The sequence below is a fragment of the Pleurodeles waltl genome, chromosome 8 (genome assembly GCF_031143425.1).
Source record: "Pleurodeles waltl isolate 20211129_DDA chromosome 8, aPleWal1.hap1.20221129, whole genome shotgun sequence".
NCBI classification, from domain to species: domain Eukaryota; kingdom Metazoa; phylum Chordata; class Amphibia; order Caudata; family Salamandridae; genus Pleurodeles; species Pleurodeles waltl.
Genome location: NC_090447.1, coordinates 483216247 through 483243905, shown reverse-complemented (window position 1 = coordinate 483243905; position 27659 = coordinate 483216247).

Below are 27659 nucleotides of genomic sequence, written 5' to 3'. Positions count from 1 at the left end.
AGAACTGGGATCCCCCTGTTTTTCACCAAGGAGCAAGGATAAAACTGGCAGACCTGCACCCACACCTCATATCCCTACCAGGAAGGACTACAGGAGAAGAAGGCCCACCCTGCTGGACCCCTGTCCTGCACCTGGACACTGCACTCTGGAGGACTGCACCACCTGCGCACTTGGGCTTCACCACAAGAATGACTTTGACTGGCTTCAACTGGTTCAAGGAGGGACTCCCCGTTTGCTACAGGTAAAGACTTGCTAACCAGAGTCCCCTGCACCAACTCCTGAAGAAACTGACCAGCTGACCACTGTTCAGTGGCCAAATTGGAGTTTGCACCAGGTGCCCTCTGGGAGTTGTAGTCTGCACCCTCAAGGAGCATCTCACAGCTTCTGGAACCTTGGGGTGAGCTGTGCCCCTCAAAAGAACCTTAAAAGAACATCTGGAAGAACATCTGGAAGTTTGGAGACGTTTGGAGAACTTTTGGAAAAAAGCTCCATAAAGGGACTGACCCGCCGTGGCAACTCTAGCCGGCTTGCCTCAACCGCGACCCGGCCTGACTTGTAGGTTCGTTCCGGTGAAGAAAATCTCCGAAAAAGTGACTAAGTCCGAATGTAGGAAGTTGACCGGGACCTCCCAGGCAGTGTATCCGAAGAGGGCTCCAGGGACGTCGGATCAAGATTCAGCTTTGCCCCGGTCGAAGGATTTTCACCTCGAAAAAAACAAAGGTAAAAATCTCCATGAGGGCTCCCGCAATGCGTATCCAAGGAGGTCGATTTGGACTGGTGACTTGATCCAGAAAAACGACTAAGTCCTAAGGTAAACTTTTGACCGAGGCCTTCCGTGGGCTATAGCCAAGCAGGGCTCCATCACGGTCGGCCTTAAACGTTGACTTTGCCCTAGTTGAGGTGTGACCAGATGACCAGATTGCAGCTATTCGTTTCTAAGCGCTAAAAAAGCATTACTTCTTTAAAAATTCATATCTCCGGTTTCCTTTATCCAATTATATTCATTTTGATGTCATTTTAAAGCTAAAAATATTTCCTATTTTCATAAATTGGTTATGGATTTTTAAACTGTTGCCTGTTTTTTATTTAATTACTGTTTAATGATATTTGAATGCTTTATGCTTTGTCTCCTAAGTTGGGCCTTGTCGCTCATTGGTAAGCTACCAAGGGTTGAGCTGGGTTTAATTTATTGAGACCTAACTGGACCTAAGGTGAGGTTAGTTGGCCTATTCCTAAGTGTAGGTACTTACCTGCCCTTTCCAATAACACATTTTCCAACAGTGTAGTATTAAAATGCTTTATGTGGTCCTTGCTTCTGTATAGCGTGACACAACGTAATGCAAATTGGGTGGATACACCCATGAAATGATGCAATGGCTGTGGCACAATACTAAGACATTTAGGTCCTCATTGCAACCCTGGCGGCTGGTGTTAAAGCGGCGGTAACACCGCCAACAGGCTGGCGGCAAAACAAAATGGGATCACGACCACGGTGGAAACCGGCAACACAGACAGCCACTTTAACACTCTGACCGCCACGGCAGAAGCAACAAACACCGCGACGGTAACTGCCAACAGAGAAGTGGAAGTCAATATACTGCCCACCCCATTACAACCCACCCATTAGCCAGCTTTTCCGGGGCGGTTCCAACGCCATCAAAAGCACTGCGGAAACAGTACTTGGAAGGGAAACCACTCACCTCTCGACACTCAACGAAGAACCAGGACTCCATGGACCCCAATTAGCAGGTCCTGCCCATGCTGGTCTACCTCCTCATCTACCAGGAGTACGAATGGTGGCAGCGACGACCACGGTGAGTACTGCACCTAGTACACAGGGGGGGGGAGAGAGTGACACACACATGCAACACACAACACCCCCACCCTCACTCTCACCCACAACACCATACACACAAACACATGCATCAATATTACATTTACACCCCATAACCCCCTGGAAGAATGCAAGGACAAATGGATTAGAGTCATATCAGTAATACTTTAGAAATAGTCAAATATACGTAATATTATGAAAAACAGTATTTACAAAAATATACAATATGTACATAAGGCGGTACATTGTCCACTCAAAATATCCGTGGGCCAATGGGCCAAAACTCATGGGCCAAAACTCATGGGCCAAGCCCACACTTGACTCCTGCCTCAAAACGGAGAGAACACTGCAGGGTCGAAAACACACAGGCACCTCAGGGGGACAGGGAAGAGGGGGGACCCAAGCCGGAAGATGGCATAACGCCATTGCTCCTGGAGGGGGCTCCATGCCCACAGAGATGTCCTGGGGAGTGCAAGGCCACAGACTCTCAAGTGGGTGGGTTGCCCACTGCTTGGTCCTGGGGAGTGCAAAGCCACAGCCTCTCTAGTGGGTGGTTTGCCCACTGCTCGGTCCTGGGGAGTGCAAAGCCACACTCTCTCAAGTGGGTGGTTTGCCCACTGATTGGTCCTGGGGAGTGCAAGGCCACAGTGTCTCAAGTGGGTGGTTTGCCCACTGCTTGGTCCTGGGTATTGCAAAGCCATAGTCTCTCTAGTGGGTGGTTTGCCCACTGCTTGGTCCTGGGGAGTGCAAAGCCACAGTCTCTCAAGTGGGTGGCTTCTCCACTGGTTCTGGAGGGGGCCTTGTGCCCAGTGTGCCTCATCCTGCCAAGGATAGGGTGAGTGGATGCATATCTCCACCCATTCTGGAGGGGGCTTTGTGCCCAGTGATGCAACACTTGGGGTGTGGCAGTTCACAGTCCCTCACCTGGGTGTCTAAGGCACGAGATTTGCAGGGACCAGGTTGCATGATAGTCCATGGAGGCAGGGCAAGACTCCTTCCGTCGGCAGCTACAGCTGCAAACTGGTGGTAGTGCCGGTGCTGGTGGGGTTGCTGCCAGTGGTGGAGGGAGGCTCCAGCCCTTATCGTGCAGCCTCAGAAGGCTGCTCACTGGGGCTGCTGGTAGTAGTGCTACTGTCAGCGGTGCAGATGGCGGTGCTAGCAGCGGTGTCGGTGGCAGTGCTGGCTGTGGTGCAGGTGGCAGTGCTGCCAATGGTGGAGGGAGGCTCCAGCCCTTCTCCTACAGCCTTGTGGGGGAGGGGTAAGGAAGAGGTCAAAGTTTGCCAGGAAAAGCTTCTTAGGGACATGGGCGGGAAGAGGGTGAGGGCTTGGGAGTGGGGGAAGAGGGAGTGGTTGTAGGAGGTGTCTGTCTGCTGAGTTTGGGTGCAGGTGCATGGGCTGTATGCTGTAGTGAGGTGGATGGCTATTGGGTGGGCTGGTGCTTGCGTTTGTGTACTTTGGGAGGAGGGGCCACAGACACAGTGGGATAGGACACAGGGGACGTGTGCATGGATGTGGGGGTGGTGACTGCCAGTGAGGGGTGTGTTGTGATGGGCGTGCTGGTGATGGAGGTAGCGGATGAGGATGTAGTGCCTGCAGGTGTGAGTAGAGACGCTACAGGGACGGAGATGGAAGACGAGGAGGAGGGGGACACAGTGGAGGCAGTGGATTTTGGTGTGTCTTCATGGGGATGGTGCTTGTGTGAGTGCCTGTGAGATGAAGTGTGGTGCTTGTGTTTGCCTGAGCCATTTTTGTGTGTTGATTTGGGTGAATCCTCGTCTGAAGTTGTGCTTGGGATAGGCTGAGGTTGAGGGGATTAGGACAGGGTACAGGAAGTTGGGGGGGGCTTCACCTACCAATATTATGACACACTCCAGTACCAAGTTTGGAGTCTTCACCTATGGATTAAAATAACGTAGTCCTGTGGACAACACTCAGTCAGGGACTTCATCTACCAACACTCTTCTCTTTACACCCCTTACCAGTCCCACCCTCCCCCTCACTCCCCTTTTTTTCCCACACTTCCCCCCACCCCCCTCGTCCCTCTCTTTCTCTCTCCCCCCTCCACCCCCTTCTCTCTTTTTGCCCCCCCGTTCTGCCCATTCTTCTCTCCCCTTTTCTTCTCTTTTCCCCCCGCAGCCTCCTTGCACCCCCCTTGTACTGCCACTCGTTTCCCCTCTTCCTCCCTCCCTCCGGTCTTCTTGTTCTTTCTTTTTTCCTTTTCTTTTTTGTATCCTCCCTTTTTATTTCTCCCCTTTCTTTTTCTTATGTCTCCATATTTATCCCTCACTTTCCCTCTTTCCTCCTCCTTTTCCCTTTTCCCTTTTCCTCTTCCTTTTTTCTTTTTTCTTTCTTCTTTTTTCTTTTCTCGTTTTTCTCTTTTTTTCTGTTGTTTCTTTTCTTTTTCTCCTTCGGTCTTCTGTCCTTTTTTTTCCCCCTTCTTTTAGGTGTCTCCAATTTTATCCCTCCCCCTTTTCCCCCGCTCCCCTCTTCTCTCTTTCTTTTCCCTTCACCTCCCCCCTTTTTTCCTCCCCCTCCAAGCTCCCCCGCCTTGTTTCCCCCTCTTTCTTTAACCCTGTTCATACACCCCCGCACTTGCCCATCTCGCTACTAGCAAGATGGTTTTCTTCCGTTTTCCCTCGTGGCTGGGAACTACGTATCCCAGCAATCTAAGCATGTCATGGCGGCACGTGATTCTATCACGTTGACGTTGCGCCGCCTGCCACGCCCCGGGCCCGAGATCCAGTCCAGGCCGGCGGCGGTGAACGCGTAAATCGCACGCCGCCTTCAATCCTACTTTCTGTTCTTTAAATACCGCCGTCACACTGGACCATTTACCTCAAGCGGTCCAGTGAGGGGACGGGTTAGGCGCACAGCGAGCGCCTCCTTTGGAGTTGTGAGTCAGAATTCTTCCTTCAACACACGGGGGCTACCTGCTTCGGCACAGATAAGATCTTTTCATTTTGGTTTCGCATGCCGGTGGCTTGCCCTTCACCGCAGGGGTCATTTTATTTTATTTTACTTTACTCCAGTCGGCTGCCCAATTTGTGTAAATTTGTAATTTCTGTGTGTGTTGTCCACAGGTTTGGTTTAATTTAGACTGCTCTCTTCGTTATTATCCCCTGCTTCTTCTTGGGAACATAGATAATGCCACCTGGCATAATTTATTGCTGGCTCACCCTTCAGTGAACGCTGTTCACGGCCAGGCAGCTGCCCTCACTTTATGACATTGTACAATGTAATTCCTATACTTATTGCCTTCCTATTTTACCATTTCTTTTATCCTTAGTGTGTGACTAGAAGGGGACACTCCCCCTCCTGGAGTCCTTGGGCTAGTAGCCTTCAGGTATAGGGTAAGACGTTCATCCTTCCCTTAAGACATCTGTTATACACATGTACATTGCATGACTTTTGCTTGCTGTGTCACCTTTGCGTGTGTTTTGCAGTGCTGTGCCTCACAAAAAACCTTAATTTTGCTTTTGTTTCCCTCATGCCTCCATAAGGTAATTCCTTGTTTACAGGTAGGCCCCATATCACTTTTTACACCATTCCACCCACACTCCCATTGAACGGAGTAGGTTTTCCTTGCATTGCATGACTTTGAGGGATCCCAGGCCCTGAAGAATGCCCCTAGACCTTCCTTGGCTCGTTGTAGAGGGCAGAAACATGTTGGCCATTAACTTTTAGATAGGTGACCCCGTGAGTCCTTGCTCTCACAGAGGTGTCCCATCCTTGATCTTAATCACACCAGCAGACACCACTATTAAAAGTGTCCTCTCACACAGGTGAGTGTCTAGGTGTTTTTATATTTACCCTAGTTTAGCTGGATCCCACATTTTCCAGATAGTTAAAATTTACGCACTCCCTCCTGTTCTTTTAACGGTGAGGTTGAGTCCGCCCAGGTGGCACTGTCCTACCTGGGTGGGGCTAGGTGGTCATATGATGAAGCATGACACTATATAGTGTGTGAGATCACCTAGTCCGTAAAGAAAACACCCCCCACCATCACTACCTCCACAGCACTTAACACAATCAACTCATTAAGTGAGATTAAGGATCCCCAGGGTATACTCCCCCTGTGTGCAGCTCCTTATTATAAGTGAACCCCATACCCTTTTGTGTTTCTGGGGGGGAGGCTGGAGACAGGGACAATGACTGCCATCAGTGCGGAAGACAAAGCCTGAAATGCTCTCTGTTGGGCCACCACGTCAGAGTGAATGCCATCCAGGTATGCACTTGTTTATTGCAAATGCCTCTCGACACCCTGGATGGCATTCAGAATGGTTGACTGCCCAACAGTGAGGGATCTCAGGAGGTCAATAGCCTCCTCACTGAGGGCAGCAGGGCTGACTGGGGCAGGGCCTGAGGTGCCTGGGGCGAAAGAGATGCCCACCCTACTGGGTGAGCAGGCACAGGAAACACACTGAGGGGCTGCTGGGAGGGCGCTGCTAGTAGGGGGGGTGGCTACTGTACCTGTTGTTGGGGTGGGCACAGAGGTGTCCACCACCTCCAGCGAGCTTCCATTGGAGGAGGAGTCACTGTCCGTGGTCTCCCCTCCTATCCCCATTGTGGTGCTCCCCTCGCTCTCCGTCCCACTGGTGCCCTCACCGTTGGGGGATCCGGCCTCCAGGCCCTTGTGGGATGCAGCTCCCTCCGTCGCTGGTGCCTCTGCTCCTCTGCCAGATGATGCTAATGCACACAAGGACAGGGTGACAAAACAAAAATGGGGGGGGAGACAGAGGATACACTTGGTCAATGCCAGCAACACCACTACTGTTGGCGTACACAACACATAGGGAGCAGCCCTATGCACTAGGCCATGCACTACCAGTTGCTAAGATAGTCACCAGCCCATGGGGTACAATGCCTAACACCATTAGCTGTACACCTGAAACCCACAGGATCCTGCCCAGTAGTAGATGCCCACTAACACTGTAGGAGTGCACCAGAGCCTGACCAACAAGGGATCTAGCCTGCCAGTTCGTTCTGGCCTAGGGGCACCCACAGCCTACATCCCCCACCCAGGTAAACCTTAACGTGCGCGCAGTCATTATTCTGAATCTGTACTCACCCCCTTGTGGCTGCTGTAATGCCTTCAAGTGCCCATCCAACTCCGAATAGGCCACCGCAAGGATGCAGAACATAAGGGGGGTCAGGGTACGACGGACACCCCTTCCTCGTTGGGAGGCCAGCCCCAGCTGGGCGTCCGCCGTCTTCCTTGCCCAGAGGTAGAGGTCCTCCCACCGTTTGCGGCAGTGGGTGTTCCGCCTGTCAAAGACCCCCAGGGTCCGCACCTCCTTGGAGATGACACGCCAAATACCCTTCTTCTGGTGTGTACTGACCTGCATGGAAAAGACAGCAGAAAAGGGAATTAGTTAACCGTACGGACCGTCACACTCATGGCCCACCAGATCCCTCCCATCCCCTGACGCATATACATTTACCACCATACATGCAGCACTCTGGGCAGGATGCCTCAGCCCCCCCCTACATGTGCCTTACACACACAGCACTCCATACATTCATGTCCCACGCATCATGCTCACAGTGTACTCACCTGTTTGCCTGGAGGACCGTAGAGTAAGGTGTACTTGGGCAGGACCTCATCCACCAGTTTCTCAAACTCCTCCGCAGTGAAGGCACGGGCCCTTTCCCCAGACACATGAGCCATTTTCTCTTCCAGACACAGGTCACAGCAGCACTTGCAGTGTAAGCCCTATCCTGTTGAAGGCCAGGTAGCAAGTGAGTGAATAAATAGAAAATGGCGATCACATCCTCAGCAGTGTGTACCATCACCGCCGCATACATCGCCATTGGCTCCTGGAACCCGAAGGGCCCAATGATAACCTATACGAAGTCGCGCGGCAGTCATCGACCGCCTACTGCAACGGTGCACAACACCAGTGGGATTACCTCATTTCCACTTGTCCCTCCTCACAGGTCAGGTAGCGGCCATTTCAGGGGGGCAGAGGGCATGGCACCTAACTGCATCACAGCAGATATTGGCACAGCAACTGACTCTCGGATTCACATACCGGTTCTGTTAAGGAAAAGATGCATCATTATTGCAATTGATGTCTGAATATGACCCTCTGCTCACCATTTTCCTCTATAGGCTTCAACCGCTAAGGATGAATATGAGATGGCGACATCCTCCAGTGTACAGACCTCTGGTGGACCTTGCGACAATGGAGGACAGACACATTATCATAACATACAGACTTGATCGGGCCACAATCCAAGAACTGTGTGCCCAATTGGAGCCAGACTAAATGTCAGCTATCTGCCAGCCTACAGGTATCCCACCTCTAGTGCAGGTGCTGTCAGTGCTCCATTTCCTGGTAAGTGGTTCCTTCCAAGCAACAGTGGCCATGGCAGCAGGGATGTCTCAGCCAATGTTCTCCAATGTGTTGACCAGAGTGTTGTCAGCCCTGCTGAAACACGTGCAGCTACATCGTATTCCCCCAGGTGGAGGATTTGTCTACAGTGAAAGCTGACTTGTATGCCCTGGGACATATCCCCAACATCATTGGTGCCATTGATGGTACACATGTGGCATTTGTCCCCCCCCCGGAGAAATGAACAAGTGTTCAGGAATAGAAAAGGCTATCACTCGATGAATGTGCAGATGGTGTGGTTGGCGGACCAGTACATCTCCCATGTGAATGCCAAGTATCCTGGTTCTGTGCATGAAGCATTTATCCTGAGGAGTAGCAGCAGCCCACATGTTATGGGCCACCTCCAGAGGCACTGGCTGTGGCTGATTGGTGAGCCCAAGGTCCCCACCCAGTGTAATTTGGTGTGTGGGTATGGGGTTGTCCCTAAGGGTTAGTGTGTGTCTAACAGGTATCCCTCGATATTTGCAGGTGACTCTGGTTACCCATACCTCTCATGGCTACTGACTCCAGTGAGGAATGCCAGGACAAGGGCAGAGGAACATTACAATGAGGCACAAGGGCAAACAAGGAGGATTATTGAAAGAACCTTTGGCCTCCTGAAGGCCAGGTTCCGGTGCCTCCATCTGACAGGTGGATCCCTGTACTACTCACCCAAGAAGGTGTGGCATATCATCATTGCAAGTTGCATGTTGCACAACCTGGCCTTGAGACGCCAGGGCCCGTATTTATACTTTTTTTGCGACGCATTTGCGCCGCTTTTTGACGCAAAAACGGCGCAAACTTGCAAAATGCCATTGTATTTTGTAGGTTTGCGCCGTTTTGCGTCAAAAAGCGGCGCAAATGCGGTGCTAAAAAAAGTATAAATACGGGCCCAGGTGCCTTTTCTGCGGAGGATGAGCCTGGAGATGGTCTTGTGGCAGCGGTGGAGCCTGTGGACAGCGAGGAAGAGGAGGCAGAGGAAGAAGATGTGGACAACAGAAGTAATATAATACAGCAGTATTTCCAGTGACACACGGGTAAGACACTGTCACTTCACTTTACTCTTCGGTTTTCTGTTGGACATTGTACATGGCAGCCTGATTTCAGTATGTCTATGGCCACTTACTGTACCCTTTGGCATCTCTATTTTCAGATCTCTATGGCCCACTCTGGCTCCTGGCATGTTTACTGCTGCCCACTAAAGGTCATTCAAATGTAAATGTAACTGTACATATGACTTGCAATGTTTTGATAATGTTGTACTAATACATATTTGAATCATTTGACAAGACTCCAGATTTGTATTTGTTCCAAGGGTGTTTATTTAAGTGCTCATAAGTAGAGGGGGATGTGCAATGGGCTGGGGTGATGGTGGAGGAATGTCCAGTTAGAGTCCAGTCTCCTGGTATCACAGGTGCACTGTCCAAGGGGGCATAGGAAGGGGAGTAATGGCATTTCATGGTGTACAGAGTAACAGAGTGGGACAGAAGGGTGACAATCAGGAGAGTCTTATTTCCTGTCGGGGTCTTGGAAATGTTCTGTGGCTTCTGCCTGGATCGCAGGGACCATTTGTGGGGGGTTCTCCTTCTGCAGGGAGTGGGGTGCTGATGGCCTGTTGTTCCTGTGGTGGGGCCTCCTGTCCACTAGCGCCAGCCGAGGTGGAGGGCTGTTCTTCAGTGTGGCTAGTGTCAGTGGACCGTTGGTGTGCCACTGCCTCCCTCATGGTGTTGGCCATGTCACCCAGCATCCCTGCAATGGTGACCATAATGGTGTAGATGTGTATGAGGTCCTCCCTGATCCCCAGGTACTGTCCCTCCTGCAGCCACTGTGTCTCCTGCAACGTGGCAAGTATCTGGCCCATTGTCTACTTGGAATGGCGGTATGCTCCCAGGGTGTTGGTGAGTGCCTCCTGGAGACTGGATTCCCTGGGCCTGCCCTCCCCCTATTGCACAGCAGTCCTCGCAGCTTCCCTGTTGTCCTGTGCCTCTGTCCCCTGAACCGTGTGCCCACTGCCACTGACCCCAGGTCCCTGATCATCCTGGGTTTGTGAGGTTGCCTGAGGTCTCAGTAGTGGTGGACACACTGCTGACTGACGTGTCCTGGGGACAGTGGCATGGGCCCGCTGGGTGGGTGCTCTGGTGGTGTTTCCTGAGGGGGGAGGCTCTGTGGGGGTATGGGACTGTGGCAGGGTAACCGACTGTCCAGAGGTCCCTGATGGGCCAGGTTGGTCATCGTTATCCAGGTGTGCAGAGCTGCTGTCGTCACTGTGGGCCTCTTCTGGGGGGGAACTGGATGTTGCTGGCTAGTCCACTCCGGTGACGTTGATTAGGGGTCCTGTGGGGATGCAAATGCAGTGTTACTGTATCTGCGTGTGCCATCTTTTGCATTTGTGGTTGTGATTTCCCTGTCAGCTTTGCCTTGCGTGCGTGATGATTTTGTGGGCTAAGTGATTCTCTCTACTGGGCATGCTATGGAGATGGATGTCCATGCAGGTCTGTGATGGGGGTCCATGGATTGTTATGGCATGCAGGGCTTGGTATTGGGATGCGTGGGTTGTGATAGTGGGGTATGTTTGAGGTGGTGGAGTGATGGGAGAGAGGGTGAGGGTGGGGTATGTGATGGCATGCAGGTAGGGTGGGGGATATAGTAGTAAAGATTTGACTTACCAGAGTCCTGTCCTCCTGCTACTCCTGCGAGGCCCTCAGGATGCATTATTGCCACCTTGCAGTGTGGCCCTGCATGACCTATAAAGGACAATCTGGTAATATGTCTAAAGCCATATATGGATTGGTAGGAACCCCCACAGTCCTCCCATGGAATGCCTACTTCCCACAGAGAAATGTACACCCTCAATTTGGACAGCTGTCCGTTGCTACAGATTTATAAAGACATGCAGGGCCACGCGTGGCTTGATGAATTTAATAATTTCTAGCATTGCGCTTATCCAACCTTGAACCATCAGATACCTGTCCCATGATGTCTACATGATGGGTTGTGGAAGAGTCAGCACCACCTCCTCTAACAGACTCACTGCTTATCAGCCTGATGCCACACACATTCTTAATAACCCCATTGAGTAAAGCACTGGGTCACTGGATGAGAATCTGTTAATTCTGCAGTGTCAAATATGAGAATGTCATATAATTATTTAAGCAATTAAGTCTGACATACGTAATCATGTGATATTGAGAATGAGCTCATGCATACCTACAGGTCCACCAATTTCCAGCTCAAGGAGGTCCAAAAAGTCTGCATCGCTCACAACTACATTCACCTATCTGTGTTGCAGCTGATGTATGTTGCAATCCACATGGCTCACACTTGCCAAACCATGGTACCCACTCTCCCACTACCGTTGTCTCTCTTCCATGCTGTACCCTTCGCTGACTCTGCCTCCAGACCCAATCGTTTGAGGGAGGTAGTGGTAAATGAGCCAGATTAAGGCTCCTAACACCCTCTCCTCCAAATTGCTCCCCTCTCCAGACATGATCCATACACACAAAATTCTAAGACACAAAAAAACTACTCCAATACCATGGAACTAACCTAAAAACAAACCCCAAAATCTGACAGAGAATTACAAATAACACAATATTGCACACCTATAGAGACATAAATGAGACATCAATGAAACTATTTGACACAAATGGGGCAGCCTGGACACAATTGACATTCCAGACAATCCACAATGCCCTCCAAATTCCCCAAAAGCAATTAGACAGTACACAAAACCACCAAACAGTAAGAGAAATTCAAATTAAGGCCCTCATTACAATCCTGATGGTAAATGCCACCTACCGCCGCGATGAAGGCCGCCAACATACCGTGACCGCAGCGGTATTCCGCTACGGGTATTATGACCCACACTGAGAAATCCGCCACTATACAGACACCCACACAGGTCCGCCCCACCAAAGGTCAGTGATAAACTGGTGATAGCAAAACCCACACTGTTACGCCAACAGGAATACGCCCATAGTATCACGACCCACGAATCACTGCAGCGGTCTTTCAACCGCAGTAAACCATTGGGGGTACACACCGCCGCTCTCAAAATACACACACACTTAAAAAACGACATCACATTGGACAATTCAAACTACACACACCTGACACATACACACACCCAATCCAATATAAAGCACACACCCACATTACCCACAACCCGTTACAGCAAAAAAAAAGATAGCAAACAGAGAGAGACAAGCCAGGAGCACCCACTCAATCAGAGCCACAAAACACCATCACCCATCCACCATCCACACACCTCACACCACACACCCCAACACAGCACCCCACACACCCTCACACATATCAGTCACACCACATCCATGGCACCCCAAAGACACCACAGGTTCTCTGAGGAGGAGCTAAGGGTCATGGTGGAGGAAATCATCCGGGTAGAGCCACAGCTGTTTGGATCACAGGTGCAGCAGACGTCCATTGCTAGGAAGTTGGAGCTATGGCGGAGAGTCGTGGACAGGGTCAACGCTGTGGGACAGCACCCTAGAACAAGGGATGATATCAGGAAGAGGTGGAACGATCTACAGGGGAAGGTGCGTTCCGTGGTTGCAAGGCACCAGGTAGCCATACAGAGGACTGACGGTGGACCCCCACCTCCTCCCCTACAACTAACAACATGGTAGGAGCAAGTCTTGGCAATAATGCATCCTGAGGGCCTGGCAGGAGTAGGAGGAGGACTGGACTCTGGTAAGTCAAATTTCTATTACTATCACCCCCCTACCTGCATGCCATCACAAACCCCGACCCCTACCCTCACTCCAATCACTTCACCACCTCCCACATACCCCACCATCAAAACCCACTCATCCCAAAACCAGGCGCTGCATGTAACACCAATGCATGGACACCACTCACAGACTTGCATGGACACCTATCACTACAGCAAGCACACTAGAAAAACATCACCTAGCCCACAAAATCACTACTCACATAAGACAAAGCTGCCAGGGCAATAACAACCATACACGGCAACACACCCATGCACAAGATGACACACACAGAAACAATAACACTGCATTTACATCCCCACAGGTCCACCACCCAACGTCACCGGAGAGGAAGTCCCAGCCCAGGAGTGATATAGAGACACAAATATCTGAAAATAGAGATGCCAAAGGTTCCGGTAAGTGGGCATAGAATTTTGAAATTAGCCTGCCAGTGACAATGTCAAATACAAAACTGTCAATGTAAAGTGTAATAACGGTGACTTACCTGTCTTTCATTGGAAGTACTCTCTTATAATAGCACTTCTGTTGTCCTCATTCTCATCTTCTGCCTCCTCATCTTCACACAAGGTCCGCTGCTGCCACACGCCCATCTCCAGCCACATCCTCCTGCAGAAAAGGCACCTGGCGACGTAAGGCAAGGTTGTGCAATATACAGCATGGCTCAATTATCCTGCACATCTTTTGGGTGAGTAGTACAGGGATCCACCTATTAGATGGAGGGAACAAAACCTGGCCTTCAGGAGGCCTTATGTCCTTTCAATTATTCTTCTTGTTCACCCATGTGCCTCACTGTAACGTTCCTCTGCCCTTGTCCTCATATTCCTCACAGGGGTCAGTAGCCATGAGAGGTTGGGTTAATCAGAGTCACCTGAAAATATTGAGGGACAACTGTTAGACACACACTAACTCTTAGGGCCCATACCATACACCAACATCCACGGGGTGGGAACCAGGGCTCACCTACTAGCCACACCCTGTGCCTCTGGAGTTGAGCCATCACACATGGGATACTGCTTTTCCTTAGGATAAAGGCATCATGTACAGACACCCAGGACACTTTGCATTGACATGGGAGATGAACTGGTCTGCCAGGCACACTATCTGCACGTTCATGGAGTGAAAGCTCTTTCGAATTTCTGAACACCTGTTCATTTCGCCGGGGGGGGGAACAAATGCAATATGTGTACCATCAATAGCCATAATAATGTTGGGGATATGTCCCATTGCATAGAAATCAGCTTTCACTGTGGCTAAAACCTCCACCTGGGGGAAAACGATGTAGCTCCGCATGTGTTTAATCAGGGCAGACAACACTCTGGTCAGCACTATTGAGAACATTGGCTGAGACATTCTTGCTGCCAAGCCCACTGTCACTTGGAAGCAGCCATGTGCCTGGAAATGGAGCACAGATTGGACTTGCACAAGAGGGGGGATCCTGGTGGGCTGACGGATAGCAGATATCAGGTCTGGCTCCAATTGGGCACACAGCTCTGTGATTGTGGCCCTGTCCAGTCTATAGGTGGGGATAATGTGTTTGTCCTCCATTGTTGCCAAGTCCACCAGGATGTCTCCATCTCCGATTCCTCCGCAGCGGTTGCAATTTAGGGAGCAAATTGTGAGTAGCTGGTCAGTATCCCATATTTCAAAACACTACACTGCATTGCATGTTGTGACTGTAACACAAGATTGTTGTAAAGGCCCAAATGGGGCATATGTGTACTGTGATGCAGTTAGGTGCCATGGCCTGCCCTCCCCCCGGGAAATGGCCTCTGCCTGTCCTGTATGGAGTGACATGTGGAAATTAGGTAATTCTGCTGATGTTGTGCGCCGTTGCGAGAGGTGGTCGAAAACTGCAGTGCAACTTCTCATTGGATCCCATTGGGCCCTTTGGGTTATAGTGGCCAATGGTGATGTACGCCGGCGGTGATGCACGCAGCGCGGCAGACTTTCTACCTGACCTTCAACAGGAGAGGACCTACACTGAAAGCGCTGCTGTGACCTGTGTCTGGAATCGACCATAGCTCGTGTGACTGGGGAAAAGGCCCCTGCCTTCACCACTGCGGAGTTGGAGAGACTGTTGGATGGGGTCCTACCCTGGTACCAAATGCTGTATGGGCCTTCAGACCAACAGGTGAGTACACTGTGAGCACAATCCATGGGGCATGAATGCATGGAGTGCTGTGTGTGAGGGCTTCGTGTAAGGGGGGTTGGTGGAAGGGTCCTGGGCAGCCTGCTGCATGTATGGTGGGCAATGTCTGTGTGTAAGGGGATAGGAGGGCTATGGTGTGACATGAGTGTAACAGGCCGGACGGTGTGACTGGTACCTTTTTTCTGTGTATTTTTCTGCAGGTCAGCACCCGTCAGGAAAAATGTATATGGCGTGCGATCGCCAAGGACGTGCGGACCCTGGGGGTCTATGGCAGGCAGAGCACCAACTGTCGTAAACGGTGGGAGGACCTGAGATGCTGGGGAAGGAAGACGGCGGAGGCCCAGCTGGGGATGGCCTCCCAATGAGGAACGGGTGCCAATCGAACCCTGACCCCCCTGATGGCCCGCATACTGGCGGTGGCCTATCCAGAGCTAGGTGGGCACTTGAGGGCATCACAGCAGCCACAGGGGGGGTGAGTACAGTTTCCAAATCTACTATTTGTGCATGATGGGGTAGTCTCTGGGTGGGGGATGTGGGCTTGTAGGTGCCCATAGGCCAGGCCAGGCATTGCAGGGTAGGTTCCATGTTGGGCAGGTTATGATGTGAACCACCTCCAACCAAGCTAGTAGGCATCCACTAATGTGCAGTGGTCTGTGGGTCTTTGGTATGCTATTAGTGGTGTTAGGTATTACTGTCCATTGGCTGATGACTAGCATTGTGACTGGTAGTGCATTGCCAAATGCATAGGGCTGTTCCCTGTGTGTGTGTGTGTGTGTGTCATGTACGCCAACGGTGATATTGGAGCAGCCATTGACCCATTGTATCCTTTGTCTCTCCCCCCCTCCCTTTTTGTTTTGTCACCCTGTCCTTCTGTGCATTAGCATCATCTGGCAGAGGAGCACTGACGACTGAGGGAGCTGCATCCCAGAGGGCTCAGGAAGCCGAATCCACCGATGGTGAGGGCACCAGTGGGACGGAGGGCGAGCGGAGCACCACGGCGGAGACAGGAGGGGACAGTTCAGACAGTGATACCTCCTCTGATGGAAGCTCCCTGGTGGTGGCGGACACCTCTGTGCCCACCCCAACTACATGTACAGCCGCCACCCCCCGTACCAGCACCGCCCTCCCAGAAGGCCCTCAGCATGTTTCCCGTGCCTGCTCACCCAGGAGGGTGGGCATCTCCTTTGACCCAGGCACCTCAGGCCCTGCCCCAGTTAGCCCTGCTGCCCTGAGTGAGGAGGCTATTGACCTCCTGCGATCCATCTCTATTGGGCAGTCAACCATTGTGAATGTCATCCAGGGGCTGGCAGGCCATTTGCAACAACCAAATGAATTCCTGGAGGGCATTCACTCTTGCATGGCGGCCCAACAGAGATCAATCCAGGCTCTCGCCTCCTCTCTGATGGCAGCCATTGTCCCTGTTTCTAGTATCCCCCTCCAACTTCCTCTACCCAGTCCCATTCCCCTCAACCCCAACCTATCCCAAGCACACAAGCAGACTAGCATGCACCAGGACAACACACAGGAGTGGTTCAGGCAAACACAAGCACCACACATCATCCCACAGGCACTCACACAAACACCATCCAGATGCAGACATACCAACATCCATTGCCTCCACAGTGTCCCCCTCCTCCTCCTCTTCCAACTCCCTCCCAGTAGCATCTACACTCACACCTGCATGCACTACATCCTCATCCACTTCCTCCATCACCATCACGCCTATCACTACACACCCCTCAATGGCAGTCACCACCCCCACATCCATGCACACATCCCCTGTGTCCTCTCCCACTGTGTCTGTGCCCCCTCCACCCATAGTACACAAACGCAAGCACTCAGACACCCAACAGCCATCCACCTCACAAAAACATCCAGCCCATGCACCTGCACCCAAACACAGCAGACAGACACATCCTTCAACCACTTCCTCCACTCCTAAACCATCACCCTCTTCCCGCCCCAATGTCCCTAAGAAGCTTATCCTCTCCACCATTGACCTCTTCCCTACCTCTCCCCCCATCCTTCACGTCGGGCCAGGTTAGTCAGAACACAGGCGAGCTCCTCAGCCACCCAGTCCACGGCCACAGTAGTGTCGACAGCTACTGCAGGTGGGAGAGGATCCTGGGAACCAGCCAGCAGTACTGGAAGTGTGCATGCACCAGGTGCATCAAGGAAGGGCAAGGGGGTACCACCAGCTGCAAAAGTGAAGGGCAAGAAGGCACCACCAGCTGCAAAAGGGAAGGGCAAGGAGGCACCACCAGCTGCCAAAGGGAAGGGCAAGGAGGCACCACCAGCTGCAAAAGTAAAGGGCAAGAAGGCAGCACCAGCTGCAAAAGTAAAGGGCAAGAAGGCAGCACCAGCTGCAAAAGGGAAGGGCAATGAGGCAGCACCAGCTGCCAAAGGGAAGGGCAAGGAGGCACCACCAGCTGCAAAAGGGAAGGGCAAGAGTCCAGCAGGAAGGACAGGACGCCTGGTGCTGGGACTCATTAGGAGCCCACACCACCAACCATGGCGGTTCAGCCGTCCGAGGCTCAGGACAAGGGCTGGAGCCTCCCCCCCTGCCATCCCCACCACCAGCACCACTGCAAGCACTGCCACTAGCACCGCCACCAGCAGCCGCAGCCCCAGTGGGCAGTCCTCCGAGGCTACAGGGGAAGTCCTGGAGCCTCCCCCCACCACTGCCACACCAGCACCAGTACCATCAGCAGCACCGCCACCTGCAGTGCCACCAGCAGCCCCATTGCGCAGCTGTCTGAAGCTGCAGGGGAAGGGCTGGAGCCTTCCCCACCACTACCAGCACCGCCACCAGCACTGCTAGCAGCAGCCCCAGTGGGCATCCGTCCGAGGCTACAGGGGAAGGGCTAAGCGCCCCCACCACTGCCAGCACTGCCACCAGCACCACTGCCAGCACTGACACCAGACCCCCCACTGGCAGCAGCAGCAGCCCCAGTGGGCAGCCGTCTGAGGCTGCAGGGGATGGTCTGGAGCCTCCCCCCACCACTGCCAGCCCTGACACCAGACCCACCACTGCCACCACTGAGCAGCCATCACCGCCAGCGGGCAGTGTGTAGTACTGCCTACATGTGCTGTAGTGCATCCTGGACCCTGCAAATCCTGTAGGTGTGTCACCCAGGTGAGAGACTGTGACCTTGCACTCCCCAAGATCTCCATCACAGGGCACAATGCCCCCTCCAGAACCAGTTGAAGAAGCTATCAACTCACCCCATCCTTCTCAGGATGAAGCACACTGGGCACAAGGCCCCCTCCAGAACCAGTGGAAGAAGCCACCCACTAGAGAGACTGTGGCCTTGCACTCCCCAGGACCAAGCAGTGCTGCAAACCACCCACTTGAGAGACTGTGGCCTTGCCCTGCCCAGGACCATGCAGTGGGCAAACCACCCACTTGAGAGACTGTGGCCTTGCTCTCCCCAGGACCAAGCAGAGTGCAAACCACCCACTTGAGAGACTGTGGCCTTGCACTCCCCAGGACATCTCACAAGGCTTGTAGCCCCCTCGAGGACAAGTGGCGTTGTACCATCTTCCGGCTGAGGTGCCCCCCCATACCCTGTCCCCCTGAGGTGCCTGAATGTTTTCAACCTGATGCCCCTGCATTGTTTTCTCCATGTTGTTGCAGGAGTGAGTTGGGGCCTTGGCCTATGTGTTGTGGCCCTGTGGCCTACAGACACTGAGGACTGGGCAGTGTCCCTCCATTTGTAAATATGTGTATACATTTGTATTTTGATGCACTACTTCATGTTATTTTATTGTATTACAATCACTTTCTTCTAATCTTTTTGTCCTTGCATTATTCCTGAGGGGTAGGGGGTGAATATGTAATGTTACTGCATCTGGTTGTGTGTATGGTGTTGGTGGTTGGGGTGGGGTGTTGCGTGTTGCATGTGTGTTTCACTCTCTTTTTCCTCCCCCCTCCCTTGTGTGCTTGGCGGCAGTACTCACTGTGGTCCTCTTCATCAGCGTTGCTGCTCTCAATGCAGGAAGAGATAGATGAGCATGGGGTAAATGTGCAACTCGGGCTCCAGGCGTCGTGATTGTTCCCTGAGTGTCCAGATGTGAGTTGTAAGGAAATGCCTCCTTGGCATGGTTACCCCCTGACTTTTTGCCTTTGCTGATGCTATGTTTTGAATTGAAAGTGTGCTGAGGCCTGCTAACCAGGCCCCAACACCAGTGTTCTTTCCCTAACCTGTACTTTTGTATCCACAATTGGCACACCCTGACATCCAGATAAGTCCCTTGTAAATGGTACCCCTGGTACCAAGGGCCCTGATGCCAAGGAAGGTCTCTAAGGGCTGCAGCATGTCTAATGCCACCCTGGAGACCCCTCACTCAGCACAGACACACTGCTTGCCAGCTTGTGTGTGCTGGTGAGAACAAAACGAGTAAGTCGACATGGCACTCCCCTCAGGGTGCCATGCCAGCCTCTCACTGCCTATGCAGGTATAGATAAGTCACCCCTCTAGCAGGCCTTACAGCCCTAAGGCAGGGTGCACTATACCACAGGTGAGGGCACCAGTGCATGAGCACTGTGCCCCTACAGTGTCTAAGCAATACCTTAGACATTGTAAGTGCAGGGTAGCCATAAGAGTATATGGTCTGGGAGTCTGTTTTACACGAACTCCACAGCACCATAATGGCTACACTGAAAACTGTGAAGTTTGGTATCAAACTTCTCTGCACAATAAATGCACACTGATGCCAGTGTACATTTTATTGTAAAATACACCCCAGAGGGCACCTTAGAGGTGCCCCCTGAAACCTTAACCGACTATCTGTGTAGACTGACTGGTTCCAGCAGCCTGCCACAACCGAGACATGTTGCTGGCCCCATGGGGAGAGTGCCTTTGTCACTCTGAGGCCAGTAACAAAGCCTGCACTGGGTGGAGATGCTAACACCTCCCCCAGGCAGGAGCTGTCACACCTGGCGGTGAGCCTCAAAGGCTCACCCCTTTGTGCCCGCACCGCAGGACACTCCAGCTAGTGGAGTTGCCCGCCCCCTCCGGCCACGGCCCCCACTTTTGGCGGCAAGGCCGGAGAAAATAATGAGAATAACAAGGAGGAGTCACTGGCCAGTCAGGACAGCCCCTAAGGTGTCCTGAGCTGAAGTGACTCTAACTTTTAGAAATCCTCCATCTTGCAGATGGAGGATTCCCCAATAGGATTAGGGATGTGACCCCCTCCCCTTGGGAGGAGGCACAAAGAGGGTGTACTCCCCCTCAGGGCTAGTAGCCATTGGCTACTAACCCCCCAGACCTAAACACACCCTTAAATTTAGTATTTAAGGGCTTCCCTGAACCTAAGAATTTAGATTCCTGAAACTACAAGAAGAAGAGGACTGCTGAGCTGAAAAAACCCTGCAGAAGAAGAACAGAAGACACAAAGGCCCATATTTATACTTTTTTAGCGCCGCATTTGCGCCGCTTTTTGACGCAAAAACGGCGCAAACTTACAAAATACAATTGTATTTTACAAGTTTGCGCTGTTTTTGCGTAAAAAAATGACGCAAATGCCGCGCTAAAAAAGTATAAATATGGGCCCAACTGCTTTGGCCCCAGTCTTACCAGCCTGTCTCCTGCCTTCCAAAGAAACCTGCTCCAGCGACGCTTTCCAAAGGACCAGCGACCTCTGAATCCTCAGAGGACTGCCCTGCTTCAAGAAAGACAAGAAACTCCCGAGGACAGCGGCACTGCTCCAAAAGAACTGCAACTTTGTTTCAAAGGAGCAGATTTAAAGACCCCTGCAACTCCCCGCAAGAAGCGTGAGACTTGCAACACTGCACCCGGCGACCCCGACTCGACTGGTGGAGAACCAACACCTCAGGGAGGACCCTCCGGCGACTCCGAGTCCGTGAGTAACCAAAGTTGTCCCCCCTGAGCCCCCACAGCGACGCCTGCAGAGGGAATCCCGATGCTCCCCCTGACCGCGACTGCCTGAACCTAAAGTCCCGACGGCTGGAAAAGACCCTGCACCCGCAGCCCCCAGCACCTGAAGGAACGGTACTTCTGTGCAGGAGTGACCCCCAGGAGGCCCTCTCCCTTGCCCAGGTGGTGGCTACCCCGAGGAGCCCCCCCTTGCCTGCCTGCACCGCTGAAGAGACCCCTTGGTCTCTCATTGAAAACCATTGAAAACCTGACGCGTGTTTGCACACTGCACCCGGCCGCCCCCGCGCTGCTGAGGGTGTACTTTTTGTGCTGACTTGTGTCCCCCCCGGGGCCCTACAAAACGCCCCTGGTCTGCCCTCCGAAGACGCGGGTACTTACCTGCTGGGAGACTGGAACCGGGGTACCCCCTTCTCTCCATTGAAGCCTATGTGTTTTGGGCACCTCTTTGACCTCTGCACCTGACCGGCCCTGAGCTGCTGGTGTGGTAACTTTGGGGTTGCTCTGAACCCCCAATGGTGGGCTACCTTGGACCCAAACCTGAGACTTGTAAGTGATTTACTTACCTGCTAAAACTAACAATAACTTACCTCCCCCAGGAACTGTGAAAATTGCAGTGTGTCCACTTTTAAAACAGCTATTTGTGTTTTATGTGAAAAGTATATATGCTACTGTAATTATTCAAAGTTCCAAAAGTACTTACCTGCAATACCTTTCAAATGAGATATTACATGTAGAATTTGAACCTGTGGTTCTTAAAATAAACTAAGAAAAGATATTTTTCTATAACAAAACCTATTGGCTGGATTTGTCTCTGAGTGTGTGATCCTCATTTATTGCCTGTGTGTATGTACAACAAATGCTTAACACTACTCCTTGGATAAGCATACTGCTAGATCACACTACCACAAAATAGAGCATTAGTATTATCTCATTTTGCCACTATCTTACCTGTAAGGGGAACCCTTGGACTCTGTGCATACTATTCCTTACTTTGAAATAGTGCATACAGAGCCAACTTCCTACATGAGTCCTTTGACTTCTGTGTTCTTTTTCTTCTGTGCTTTTGATGTCGTTGGTACCGCCCCAGGAAAGGTGGCAGATAGGCCTGTTTTAATACAGTGGGTGGTACATTGTCTTCTGCCTGCCTGTTGGCGGTTACCGCTGTGGTGCTTGTTGCTACCGCCGTGGCGGTTGGATTGTTTAAGTGGCTGTCTGTCTGAGCGGTTTCCGCCGTGGTCATTATTCTTTTTTTTTACCGCCGGCCTGTTGGCGGTATTACCGCCGCTTTACCATCGACCGCCAGGGTTGTAATGAGGGCCTAAGTCACTTTACTCACCTGCAAGTGTGTCTCTCTAACTACCTCCAATGACATGCATTTTAATGGGTGCAGCATACAATGCTGTCTGGCACACAAGCAGGGGCTTATTATTTGCATGAGATTGTCCTGTCAGTATGATTGATAAGAATTTAGCAGCACCGGGGTATTGGTAAATCATTGATCATAGGGTACAAGGCCCTTGTCTGTGCAACTCACCACTGTTACAAATATAGGTGCCTTGATGCAACAAGCCCTACTTGGAAATTGGATTGCAACGTCGTACATCTTATGGCGAAAATAGGCAACATAAGGATCTGGACCACATACAATCACCTGGCAGTCAACAGAATTCTAAATTTCGAACTTCAGTTCCATTCATGTTCAGATGTGGTATAAGCCATCAAAACTTGTGTATGTGTTGCAGACATTTCCCCAAAATTCAAACAGCCATCAATACCTAGAATTCTAGCAGCTTTGGGTTGCCTGACATAGTTGGAAATGTACAGGTATATATGCAAATGACAAAGGAGAAATTGTACTAAAACCTAATGATTGGACCTATGCACATGTTACGTATGCCACAATTTGTATTTGGAGATGTCACTAGCTACTGTGCAAATTGTATGTTCATGCAATATGTAACTTTCCATACATATCATGTCTTTCAGGTTCACACAATTTGTTTGATGAGGCAGAAACTGCAAGCTTTTCTTATCCGAATGCTGAAGGTATATGCTATGTATAGTGGCCTCTATAGTCAGGTGCTGCCTGTGTGTAACTATCTATGGGCTGTGGTGACCAGATGTTATACACAGGGACTGAGTGCAATGCTTGAAGGAGGAGGGAGGGGTGTTGTCCTGTCACAGAGCAAATAGTACTGCCTAATAACAGAGTATACATGTGGCAGTTAGGCCTACAAATGACACTGCAGGTATGAGTCTATATGACAGACACGGCAAGCATCCCATCACTGTGGTGTTAATGTGCTTGGCTTCAACACATATTATATTTTGAGATGGAATGCATACCCCAGTGATTACTGGCTATTTGCAGTAATAGATCCATTCTTGTACCAACACACGTGCATGCCTTTGAGCTAGGCAGTCTAACATGAAGCAGCCCCATGACATGACAGGTATGCACCCTGTAAAAGTACATATGGTGCTTTCAATGCCTTTCACTGTCACACAGCACAGTACAGAAAGATGGCTTGATGTGTTGTGCTGCATTAAACAATGTTTAATCTGACCCCACCATTTGTACTGATGTCAGGTTGGACTTCTCATGCAGCATTTATTTTTGCCTTGTGTGCAGCAAAGTGACACCAAAGGCAAGGCAACACTCAGTCACATCTGATACACCAAGCCAATCCAGCACAGACATCATGATCTGGCTTAGGTTCCTACATGTGGATTGACATGATGCAGGCCTATGTGATGGTTACCTTAATTCTGCCAAAGATATGCATTACATTGCTGCTACTTGGGTTTTATCAGGCATACACACCTTGTGCATTTTCACCATGTATAGATATCAGTAGAGTGTCACATGTTGATATTGGTTGACATTGTACAACTTACACTGAGAAGCATATGACACATTAAAATGTATGAATAAACATGGCTTTTGACCACCCAACTTGCAACACGCCACAGGTGTTTATGTGTTGTCATTTGTCACCAGATTGTGCACCTGCACAGTACTACAACAGGAATGCACCATCACATACTACTTATGGTACTTGCTACTACTCTACCTTTTTATACTGCACCATAACCATGTATCTTTCTGTATTGTATGGACTCAAAATATATGAGGCCAGGACCTTCAAATAAATATTGTATGCAAACCAGCCCACATGATGATGTAGCCCCTTCGCTGCCAGGGCTTTTCCCCCTCCTGTGCCGAGCCTTTTTTTGGCTATTTGGGGCAGTTCGCACTTAGGCCCTCATAGCTTTTTGTTCACATAAGCTACCCATGCCAAATTTGCGTCCTTTTTTTCCAACATCCTAGGGATACTAGAGGTACGCAGACTTTGTGGGTTCCCCTGAAGGAGACCAAGAAATTAGCCAAAATACAATGAACATTTCTTTTTTTTTAAAAAAAATGGGGGAAAAAAGGCTGCAGAAGGCAGCTTGTGTTTTTTTCCCTGAAAATGGCATCAACAAAGGGTTTATGGTGGCAAGATCACCATCTTCCCAACTTTCAGGAACACCTTGAATTGGAAAACCCAATTTTTCAATACAATTGTGACATTTTACTGGGACATACCCCAACTTTACTATTTTTATGGTTTCAGCCTCCTTCCAGTTAGTGACCAAAATGGGTGAGAAATCAATGCTGGATCACAGACAGCTAAACATTTCTGAAAAGTAGTCAAAATTATGAATTCAGCAAGGGGTCATTTGTGTACATCCTACAAGTGTTTCCTACAGAAAATAACAGCTGAAATAAAATAATATTGAAATTGAGGTGAAAAAAGCCATTTTTCTCCACTTTTTCCTGCGATGTCAGATTTTTTAAAGCAATATACCGTTACGTCAGCTGGACTGTTCTGGTTGCGAGGATATATAGGGCTTGTAGGTTCATCAAGAACTCTAGGTACCCAGAGCCAATAAATGAGCTGCACCTTGCAATGGGTTTTTATTCTACACCGTGTATACAGCAATTCATTTGCTGAAATATAAAAAGTGAAAAATAGGTATCAAGAAAACCTTTGTATTTACAAAATGACCACAAGATAAGGTGTTGAGAAGCACTGGTTATTTGCACATCTCTGAATTCCGGGATGCCCATACTAGCATGTGAATTACAGGGCATTTCTCAAATAGATGTCTTTTTTACACACTGCTTTACATTTGGAAGGAAAAAATGTAGAGAAAGACAAGGGGCAATAACACTTGTTTTGCTATTCTCTGTTCCGCAAAGTCTCCCGATAAGAATGGTACCTCACTTGTGTGGGTAGGCCTAGCGCCCACAAAAGGAAATGGCCCAAAACACAACGTGGACACATCACATTTTTTCACAGAAAACTGAGGTGTTTTTTACAAAGTGCCTACCTGTGGATTTTGGCCTTTAGCTCTGCCGGCACCTGGGAAAACCTAGCAAACCAGTGCATTTTTTAAAACTAGACACCTCGGGGAATCCAAGATGGGGTGACTTGTGGGGCTCTGACCAGTTTCTGTTACCCAGAATCCTTTGCAAACCTCAAAATTTGGCCAAAAAAACACTTTTTCCTCTCATTTCGGTGACAGAAAGTTCTGGAATCTGAGATGAGCCACAAATTTCCTTCCGCCCAACGTTCCCCCAAGTCTCCCGATAGAAATGGTCCCTCACTTGTGTGGGTAGGCCTAGCACCCACGAAAGGAAATGGCCCAAAACACAACGTGGACACATCACATTTTTTCACACAAAACAGAGGTGTTTTTTACAAAGTACCTACCTGTGGATTTTGGCCTGTAGCTCAGCCGGCACCTGGGTAAACCAAGCAAACCAGCGCATTTTTTAAAGCTAGACACCTCGGGGAATCCAGATGGGGTGACTTGTGGGGCTCTGACCAGGTTCCGTTACCCAGAATCCTTTGCAGACCTCAAAATTTGGCCAAAAAAACACTTTTTCCTCTCATTTCGGTGACAGAAAGTTCTGGAATCTGAGAGGAGCCACAAATTTCCTTCCACCCAACGTTCCCCCAAGTCTCCCGATAGAAATGGTACCTCACTTGTGTGGGTAGGCCTAGCACCCACGAAATGAAATGGCCCAAAACACATCGTGGACACATCACATTTTTTCACAGAAAACAGAGGTGGTTTTTACAAAGTGCCTACCTGTGGATTTTGGCCTCTAGCTCAGCCGGCACCTGGGGAAACCTAGCAAACTAGCGCATTTTTGAAAACTTGACACCTAGGGGAATCCAAGATGGGGTGACTTGTGGGGCTCTGACCAGGTTCTGTTACCCAGAATTCTTTGCAAACCTCACAATTTGGCCAAAAAAACACTTTTTCCTCTCATTTCGGTGACAGAAAGTTCTGGAATCTGAGAGGAGCCACAAATTTCCTTCCACCCAGCGTTCCCCCAAGTCTCCCGATAAAAATGGTACCTCACTTGTGTGGGTAGGCCTAGCACCGACGAAAGGAAATGGCCCAAAACACAACATGGACACATCACATTTATTTACAGAAAACAGAGGTGTTTTTTACAAAGTGTTTACCTGTGGATTTTGGCCTGTAGCTCAGCCGGCACCTGGGGAAACCAAGCAAACCAGCGCATTTTTTAAAGCTAGACACCTCGGGGAATCCAAGATGGGGTGACTTGTGGGGCTCTGACCAGGTTCTGTTACCCAGAATCCTTTGCAAACCTCAAAATTTGGCCAAAAAAACACTTTTTCCTCTCATTTCAGTGACAGAAAGTTCTGGAATTTGAGAGGAGCCACAAATTTCTTTCCACCCAGCGTTCCCCCAAGTCTCCCGTAAAAATGGTACCTCACTTGTGTGGGTAGGCCTATCGCCCACGAAAGGAAATGGCCCAAAACACAACGTGGACAAATCACATTTTTTCACAGAAAATAGAGGTGTTTTTTTACAAAGTGCCTACCTGTGGATTTTGGCCTGTAGCTCAGCCGGCACCTGGGTAAACCAAGCAAACCAGCTCATTTTTTAAAGCTAGACACCTCGGGGAATCCAGATGGGGTGACTTGTGGGGCTCTGACCAGGTTCTGTTACCCAGAATCCTTTGCAGACCTCAAAATTTGGCCCAAAAAACACTTTTTCCTCTCATTTCGGTGACAGAAAGTTCTGGAATCTGAGAGGAGCCACAAATTTCCTTCCACCCAATGTTCCCCCAAGTCTCCGGATAGAAATGGTACCTCACTTGTGTGGGTAGGCCTAGCACCCACAAAAGGAAATGGCCCAAAACACAAGGTGGACACATCACATTTTTTCACAGAAAACAGAGGTGTTTTTTACAAAATGCCTACCTGTGGATTTTGGTCTCTAGCTCAGCCGGCACCTGGGGAAACCTAGCAAACCAGCGCATTTTTTAAAACTAGACACCGCGGGGAATCCAAGATGGGGTGACTTGTGGAGCCACAAATTTCCTTCCACCCAGCGTTTCCCCAAGTCTCCTGATAAAAATGGTACCTCACTTGTGTGGGTAGGCCTAGCGCCCACGAAAGGAAATGCCCCAACACACTATCTGGACACATCAAAATTATCAAATACAAAACTACCTGTTTTTGCAGGGGGGCACCTGCGTTTTTGGTCCTGGGCTCAGCAGCCTTCTAGGGAAACCTACCAAACCCAGACATTTATGAAAACTAGACACCCGAGGGACTCCAG